Raw genomic sequence first — 9553 nt, 5'->3', positions numbered from 1 at the left:
GGAGAGTAGCTAAAGTGGATGGAAGAATCGACAGGATAAAAGAGCTGAACAGAAGATTTCAAAGATCAGCTCAAGAAGACAAAGTCAGTTATTATAACGAAATATGCAAAGACCTGGAGTTGGAAAACCAGAAGGGAAAAGCATGATTGGCATTCTCAAGCTGAAAGAACTGAGGAAAAAATTTTATCCTCAAATTGCAATATTGAAACAGTCCATGGGCAATATGTTGAATGATGCAGGAAACAGCAAAAGAAGATGCATAGAATACACAGAGTCACCAAACCAAAAAAGAATTGATACATGATCATCTATTTCAGGAGGTGGCATATGATCAAGAACCAATGGTATTGAAGAAAGAAGTCAAAGCTGCACTGGAGGAATTGGTGAAAAGCAAGGCTCTCAGAACTGACAGAATACCCATTGAGATGTTTCAACAAATGGATACCACACTGCAGGTACTCACTCAGCTATGCCAAGATACTTAGAAGACAGCTACCTGGCCAACTGACTGGAAGAGATTCATATTTGTATTCATTCCAAAGAAAGGTGATCACACAGAATGTGAAAATTATCAAACAATATCATTTATAGCACACACAAGTAAAATCTTACTGAAGATAATTCAAAAATGGTTGCAGCAGTATATAAGCAGAGAGCTTCCAGAAATGCAAGCTGGATTCAGAAGGGGATGTGGTGTGAGGGATATCATAGCTGATGCCAGATGGATTTTGGCTAAAAGCAAAGAACACCAGAAAGATGTTTACTCATGTTTTATTGACTACACAAAGGCATTCAATTGTGTGGATCACAATATACTGTGTATAACATTAAGAAGAAAGGGAATTCCAGAACACTTGATTGTGCTCATGAGGAATCTGTACATAGACCAGGAGGCTGTTGTTCAAGTAGAACAAGAGGATACTGTATGGTTTAAAATCAAGAAGAGAGTGTGTCAGTGTTGTATCTTTTCACCATACTTATTCAACCTGTATGCTGAGCAAACAATCCGAGAAGCTGGACTATATGAAGAAGAACATGGCATCAGGATTAGGGGAAGGCTCATTAACAACCTGAGAGATACAGACAACACATCTTTGCTTGCTGAAAGTGAGGACAACTTGGAGTACTTACTGATGAAAATTAAAGACTGAAGTCTGCAGTATGGATTACATCCCAACATACAGAAAACAAAAATCCACACAAGTGGACCAATAAGCAGTATCACAATAGATGGAGAAAAGATTGAAGTTGTCAAAGACTTCCTATTGCTTGGTTTTACAATCAATGCCAATGTAAGCAGTAGTCAAGACATCAAACAACATATTGCATTGGGCATATCTGTTGCACAGCACAAGACCTCTTTCAAGTGATGAAAAGCAAAGATGTCTCCTTGAAGACTAAGATGCACCTGACCCAAGCCATGGTATTGTCAATTGCCTCTTATGCATGTGAGAGCTGGACAATAAAAAAAGGAAGATTAAAGAAGAGCTGATTCTTTTGAGGTGTTGTGTTGGTGAAGAATGCTGAAAGTATCATGAACTGTTAAAAGAACTAACAAATCTGTCCTGGAGGAAGTGCAGCCGGAATGCTTCTTTTAACCGAGAATGGCCAGACTTCATCTCACCTATTTTGGTCATGCTGTCAGAAGGGGCCATTCTCTGGAGAAGGGTATCATGCTTGATAAAGTGGAGAGTCAATGAAAAAGGGGAAGACCCTCAACAAGATGGATTGACACAGTGGCTGTAGCGATGGGCTCAGGTATAGAAGGGATTGTGAGGTTGGTATAGGACTGGGCAGTGTTTTGTTGTGATGTACATAGGGTTGCTATGAGTCAGAAATGAGGTGACGGCACCTAACAACAACAACATCTTCTATAGGCACATCTGAGGTTACCCAAAAACGCATTGTCACTGCATTGATTCCAACTCATAGTGACTTTTTATAAGACAGTAGAACTGCCCCTAGGGTTTCTTGGACTGTAAATCTTGACAAAAGTGGAATGCTTCATCTTTCTCCCATGGAGCAGTTGGTGAGTGAACCACTGACCTTTCGGTTAGCAGCCCAATGTTTAATCACAATGCCACCAGAGCTCCTACATCTGAAGTTAGTGAAAGCAATTTGGCCTTCATTAAGGCTGTTGTTGTTGAGTGCCCTCAAGTTTGTTTTAATTCATAGCAACCCTATGTACAACATAATGAAATAATGCCTGGTCCTGTGTCATCCTCACAATGTTGCTATGTTTGAGAGCATTGTTGTAGCTACTATGTCAATCCATATCTTCCTCTTTCTCACTGACCCTCTACTTTACCAAGAATGTTGTCCTTCTCCAGGAGCTTGTCCCTCCTTATAACGTGCCCAAAATACATGAGATGAAGTCTTTCCATCCTTGCTTCTAAGGAGCATTCTGGCTGTACTTCTTCCAACATAGGTTTGTTTGTTCTTTTGGCAGCCCATTGCATATTTGACATTCTTTGCCAACACTGTAATTCAGAGGCATCAATTCTTCTGTGGTCTTCCTTATTTGTTATGCATTTTTGACCACATATGAAAACATTGAAAATATCATGGTTTGGGTCAGATGTACCTTAGTCCTCAAAGTGACATCTTTGCTTTATAATACTTTACAGAGATCTTTTGCAAATCTGCCCAATGCAATATGTCATTTGATTTATTGACTGCTGCTTCCATGGGCATTGATTGTGTATCCTATTAAAATGAAATCCTTGAAAACTTAAGTTTTTCCCCATTTATAATGATGTTGCTTATTAGTCCAACTGTAAGGATTTTTGTTTTCTTTATGTTGAAGTGTAATCCATACCTAAGACTGAAGTATTTGATCTTCGTCACTTAAGTGCTTCAAGTCCTCCCCACTTTCCCCAGACAAGTTACATCATCTGTATATCACAGGTTGTTAATGAATTTTCTTCCAATGCTGATCCCGTGTTTTTCTTCATATAGCCCAGCTTCTTAGATTATTCACTCAGCATACAGATTGAATAAGTATGGTTAAAGGATAAAACCCTGAAGCACACCTTTGCTGATTTTAAATCAAACAGTATCCTTTTTTTTCTGTTTGGAAGACTGTAGATTCTTCAACAGAATCCTTAATCTGATCTTTGTCATGGAGATGAGGCTTCATGTCCATTGGTCCCTCAAAAGCTATTTCAATTGTATTTCCTGTACTTAGGGGTATAAAAGCAGTTATTTTTTTACCAACTCTTTGAGGCTCAAAATTTCTATACTCACTTTATTCTCTTTGATTTCTTGAGCAAGAACTGAAGGTAGTGCTCATCATTTTCACTCACAATCTGTGAGTCAGACATCAGTTACGGTTGTTGTTGTTGTTAGGTGCTGTTGAGTCGTCTCCAACTCATAGCAATCCTATGCACAGCAGAATGAAACACTGCCCTGTCCCGTGCCAGCTCAGTGATCCTTGCTATACCTGAGCCCATTGCAGCAGCAACTGTGTCAATACATCTCATTGAGGGCCTTCCCTTCTTTTGTCAACCCTCCATCTTACCAAGCATGACATCCTTCTCCAGGGAATGGTCCCTTCTGAGAATGTGACCAAAGTATGTGAGATGAAGTCTGGTCATTCTCCCTCCAAGGAGCATTCTGGCTGCACTTCCTCCAGGACAGATTTGTTAGTTCTTTTAGCAGTCCACAGTACTCTCAGCATTCTTCACCAGCACTACAACTCAAAAGCATCAATTCTTCTTCGATCTTCCTTATTCATTGTCCAGCTCTCTCACATGCATATGAGGTGATTGAAAATAGCATGGCTTGCATCAGGTTCAGCCTTAGTCTTCAACGAGACATCCTTGCTCCTCAGCATTTGGAAGAGGTCCCTTGCAGGCAACTTGCTCAGTGCTGCATGTTGTCTATCCTCCTGACTGTACCTTCCATTGGCGTCGATTATAAAACCAAGCAATGTAAAGTCTTTGACAACTTCAGTCTCTTCTCTGCTTATCATGATGCTTCTTTTAGGTCCAGTTGTGAGGATTTTTGTATTCTTTATATTGAGATGTAATCCATACTGCACACTGTATTCTTCAGTCTTCATCAGTAAGTGCCTCAAGTCATCCTCACTTTCAGCAAGCAAAGTTGCGTCATCAGTGTATCACAGGTTGTTAGTTATTCTTCCTCCAATCTTGATGCCACATTCTTCTTCATATAGTCCAGCTTCCTGGATTATTTGCACACCATATAGATTGAATAAGTATGGGGAAAGGATACAACTCTGACACACTCCCTTCTTGATTTTAAACCATGCAGTGTCTCCTTGTTCCGTTCAAACAACAGCCTCCTGGTCAATGTATAGGTTCCTCATGAGCACAATCAAATGTTCTGGAATTCCCATTCTTCTTAATGTCATACACAGATTGTTATGGTCTACACAATCAAAAGCCTTTGCATAGTCAATAAAACACAAGTAAACATCTTTCTGGTATTCTTTGCTTTGAGCCAGGATCCATCTGACAGCAGCTATGATATTCCTTGTTCCACATCCTCTTCTGAATCCAGCTTGCACCTCTGGAAGTTCTCTGTCAATATACTGCTACAACTGTTTTTTTAATTATCTTCAGTAAGATCTTACTTGTGTGCAATATTAATGACATTGTTCGATAATTTCCATATTCTGTGGGATCACCTTTCTTTGGAATGGGCACAAATATGTATCTCTTCCGGTCAGTTGACCAAGTCGCTGTTTTCCAAATTTCTTGGCATAACCGAGTGAGTGCCTCCAGTGGTTCATCCATTTGTTGAAACATCTCAATGGGTATTCTGTCAATTCCTGGAGCCTTGTTCTTAGCCAGTTCCTTCAGTGAAGCTTTGACTTCTTCCTTCAATACCACTGGTCCTTGAACATATGCCACTTCCTGAAATAGATGAAGATCGACCAGTTCTTTTTGGTACAGTGACTCTGTGTATTCTTTCCATCTACTTTTGATGCTTCCTGCATCATTCAATATTTTGCCCATGTTGTTGTTGGTATGTGCCATCGAGTCGGACCCAACTCATAGCAACTCCTCCTTGGGTTGCTGAGGCAATATCACCATGGAAGTAGATTGCCCAACCTTCCTTCTGAGGAGTGGCTGGTGGGTTTAAGCCACCAGCCTTCTGGTTAGCAGTCAAGTGGCTTAGACACTATGCTACCAGAGCTCCTCTATAATTCTTAGATGCTTTATAATCCTTACAGCTGCTTCTCAGTTCTCCAGCATGCTGGCAGCCACTGCTTCTGTCACTGGAGGAGCTAGACCTGAGTAACCCATTCCTGAGGATATCATTTTAACTTGGTTCCAGGACAAGGTTTTCAGAGGTCATTGGGAAATTTTTGAAAGAGGTATGCACATTTTTCTGAAGGGAGGGTTCCAGGCTCAATGACTGGCTACAACAGCCATTCCTCCTCTCAGGGTCTGATTCCAATGGTGATGACCTATCACCATGCTGGTTGAAGCCTTCCACCCTTCCTGGACACCAAGTCCGACTGTATAGGGTGAGATGCTTGGCTCAGCTCCTAGGGTTCCCACTACCAAACATACAATAAATAGTGCACAGCCTCTAATTATAGCCCTGGTTAGGTGACACTTACTGGATGGAGGATATAGATGGCTTTTGCAAACTACACCTTACACAACAATGACAGTCATGGCTATAAAGTTACCGCCACCAGTTAGCATTTTTCAGGTTCAGTGTGACAAAAAAGGGAAGGACATGTTCCCTTCCTGCTCCCCAGATCTCCCTACACCAAAAAGCTACAACTCCTGAGGGTAAGCTGTTATTTTAAAAATGGTTAAAAGGTTGAACATATACATATCAAATCAAAACCACCAAAAATACAGTCTTTCCAATTCCCTCTCTCACAGTATAAGAAACATAGGAAGTTAGATATACCTGGCATTAGAGGAGGCCACAATATGCAAAAAATATTTAAGATTGTGCAACCACACAATAGACAGACCTATAAGTGTTATAAGGTGAACGGTAACATCAGGACGTTATGCACTCATTACAACAATGAAGCATATGTGATCAGGAGGACAGCATTTACCCAGAGACAGAGCTAGAAGGTGGGAGGGGATGGGGAGGAAGAATGAAGGGAAGGGGTGGGTGTATGGAGGAAATGAGAAGAATGCTGTTACAGTGTGAGCATTGCAGTAAATGTCACAAAACAGAATGTGTATGAATTGTTGAATGGAAAACCAATTTGCTCTGTAAACTTTCACCCGAATCACTAGAAAGTTTTAAATAAATAAAGGTTTTTGAAGAGGGGAAAAAGTTGACCCCTTCCCTCCCCCAAGTTCAAGAAGTTTGTAAATGATTCTGCAAGATCCAAAACATAAAATTTCTGAGAGGTCAGAGAGGAGCCCTGGAGTATCTCCTTCTGAACCAAGACCCCAAAGGACATCCCAGAGCAGTTCATTAGAAATGCCCCCAATTCAGTCTCTGGCTCAAGAAAAAAATCCTTACAAGTAGTACAAAGGGGAGACCCAAGTCCCTAGGACTACAGGGCTGTGCCTCCTTTACAGTCTAACTTCTAATCACCCCCCATGTCACATCCAAGAAGGCAAAGGACCTAGACTGCACTGCTTCTGGAACCCACTCTAAACCGCAGAGACTTGCCTTCCCTCTGGCCCAGCACACTGCCCATTGAGATGCTCATCCCTCCTCCCACCAGCCAGGCATGAGTCTGGGAAAACACATCCTGTGCTTTCAAAATGACATGAGTTTGGGTGGTTGTGTACACAAACAGACACAGACAAGATGGGGAGGGAGGGCTCTGAGAAATGGATGGTGGCAGGTTTAATGACCTAATTAAGTAGCTATCTAGGTAATTAAATAGCAGGCTGATGAGTGCAGGGCCTTCCCAAGGACAGGGAGACAAGTCAAGGATTGCCTCTCCTGAACCCATCATCTTGGTGGCCTCTAAGAGACTCCAAAGCAGTCATCAGCCCAGAGGCACAGGGGGCAGGAGAGTAAGCTCTGCCTTTGGCCTCTATGAGTTTCTCAGCAGGATTTACTGTGCAGGGGAAATTGTGTGTGATGGGCAGACAGTGCCTACCACTTGGCTACCATTTTGCCCATAGAATCTTTCAATATTTCAACTTGAGACTTAATTTTTTTCCTCAGTTCTTTCAGCTTGAGAAATTCTGAACGTGCTCTTCCCTTTTAGTTTTCTAACTGCAAATCTTTGCACATTTCATTATAGTAATTGCCTTTGTCTGTTCTACCTGTTCTTTGAAATCTTCTGTTCAGCTCCTTTATCTTGTCCATTCTTCCATTTTCTTTAGCTACTCTCCACTCAAGGGCAAGTTTCAGAGTCCCTTCTGTTATCTACTTTGGTCTTTTCTTCTTTTCTCATCTTTTTAGCGACCTCTTTCTTTCATCATGGATGATGTTCTTGTTGTCATCCCACAACTCTTCTGGTTTTTGGTGATTGGTATTCAGTGCATCAAATCTGTTCTTTAGATGGTCTCTAAATTCAGGAGGGAGATATTCCAGATCATATGTTGGCTCTCATGGACTTGTTTTTAACTATCTTTAACTTCAAGTTGAACTTGCATGTGAGCAGTTGATAGTCTGTTCCACAATCAGCTCCTGACCTGGTTTTGGCTGAAGATATTGAGCTTTTCCATTGCCTCTTATGACAGATGTAGTCAATCTGATTCCTGTGTATTCCATCTGGTGAAGTCCACGTGTATAGCCGCTGTTTGTGTTGTTGATAAAAGGTTATTTGCAATGAATAAGTCTTTGGTCTTGCAAACTTCTATCATGATTTCCAGCATCATTTCTGTCACCAAGGTCAAATTTTCCAATTACTGGTGATTCTTCTTTGTTTCCAATTTTTGCATTCCATTCATCAGTGATAAGCAACGCATCTTGATTGCATGTTCAGTCAATTTCAGACTGCAGAAGCTGATAAAAAATCTTCAATTTCCTCATCACTGGCTTTGGTAGTTGGTGCATAAATTTGAATAATAGTCTAATTAACTGGTCTTCCTTATACATGTATGGATATTATCCTATCGCTGACAGCATTGCACTTCAGGACAGATCTTGAAACATCCTTTGTAATGATGAATGTCACACCATTCCTCTTCAAAATATCATTCCAGCATAGTAGACCACATGGTGGTCTGATTCAAAATGGCTAAAACCAGTCCATTTCAGCTCACTGATGCCTAGGATATCAATCTCTAAGCTCTCCATTTCATTTTTGACAGCTTCCAATTTTCCTAGATTCATGCTTTGTACATTCCATGTTCTTATTATTCATGGATGTTTGCAGCTGTTTCTCCTCAATTTGAGTCATGTCACATCAGCAAATGGAGGTCTCAAAAACTTTACCTTATCCATATCATTAAGGCTGGTTCTACTCTGATGATACAGCTCTTTCCTGGTCCTATTCTGAGAGCCTTCTGACCTAAGTGGCTTATTTTCCTGCAGTGTATTGGACAATGTTTCTGGCTACTGATAAAGTTGCACAGTAATGTATCAGAAAGCATTTCTCTGCTATTCATAAGGTTTTCCTGGGCCAATTCTTTAAGAAGTGGATGGCCTCCTCCTTTTTCCTAGTCTGTCTCAGTTTGTAAGCTGTTGAAACCTGTGCACCATGTGCAACCCTACTGAGTTTGAGACACCATTGGCACAGCCTCAAGCCTCACAGCAACACGCCACTGTAGTAGGACAAACTGACAGACAAGTTTGTCTCCCTTAGCTGTTTGAAACCTCTCAACCCTCCTCACCCTCCTCTTACATAGATCCCTGCCTCTTTCCTGCCACTTGGGAGGGCTGTGGCCTGGGCCCTGGCCTTACCTGGATCTCTGCCTCTGCTTCCTCACTCTATCCTGGTCATGCCCAATTTCCAGGAAGGCTTTGAAGTGAATACTAGCTGTATGCCCAGTAGAAAGGGACAAAAATTTGGTTATCAGCAAGATCATAACTATTGAGTTTAATAGTTAGGAATTGGTGAATGGATATTCTTTTCTTTGGTTAGTTTTCATGATAGATTAGAAGATAATGAGAAGATAGTCTCAGGACTACTTTGAAATATGTAATATGTTTAATCACCATTCCATTTTTCCTGAGAACTCTTATTCCAGTATTAATAACTTATTCCCAAATATGAAAAATAGTAAACAAATAGTATAATTTTTTTTTGTTGTTGTTTTCACTGCAGAATTTTACTAAACATTCAAGGAAGAAGTAATTCCAATTCTATACATTCTCTTCCAGAAAACAGAATCGCCAAGGCCACTCCTCAATTCTTTTTATAAACCCAACATTACCCTGATAACAAAACCAGCCAAAGACAACACACACCAAAAAATGAAAACGAAAGACTAATATCTCTCATAAACTTAGATGCAAAAATCAACTGAAGTCAGTAAATCAAATCCAATAAGCATAAAAAGTGGCCAAGTGAGATTTATTCTAAGTCTGCTAGTCTTTGAGTGTTCTAAGCATAATAATAATAACTAAAATTTATTGGGCACTTTCCACTGCCAACAGCATGGAGAGCTTTTTACCTTCAACCTTTTATTTAATCCAC

This window comes from Orycteropus afer, unplaced genomic scaffold (genome assembly GCF_000298275.1).
Source record: "Orycteropus afer afer isolate SDZICR_OR568_19922 unplaced genomic scaffold, OryAfe1.0 scaffold00213, whole genome shotgun sequence".
Taxonomy (NCBI): domain Eukaryota; kingdom Metazoa; phylum Chordata; class Mammalia; order Tubulidentata; family Orycteropodidae; genus Orycteropus; species Orycteropus afer.
The sequence above is the reverse complement of the archived record's forward strand: the minus strand, read 5'-3'. Positions refer to the sequence as shown.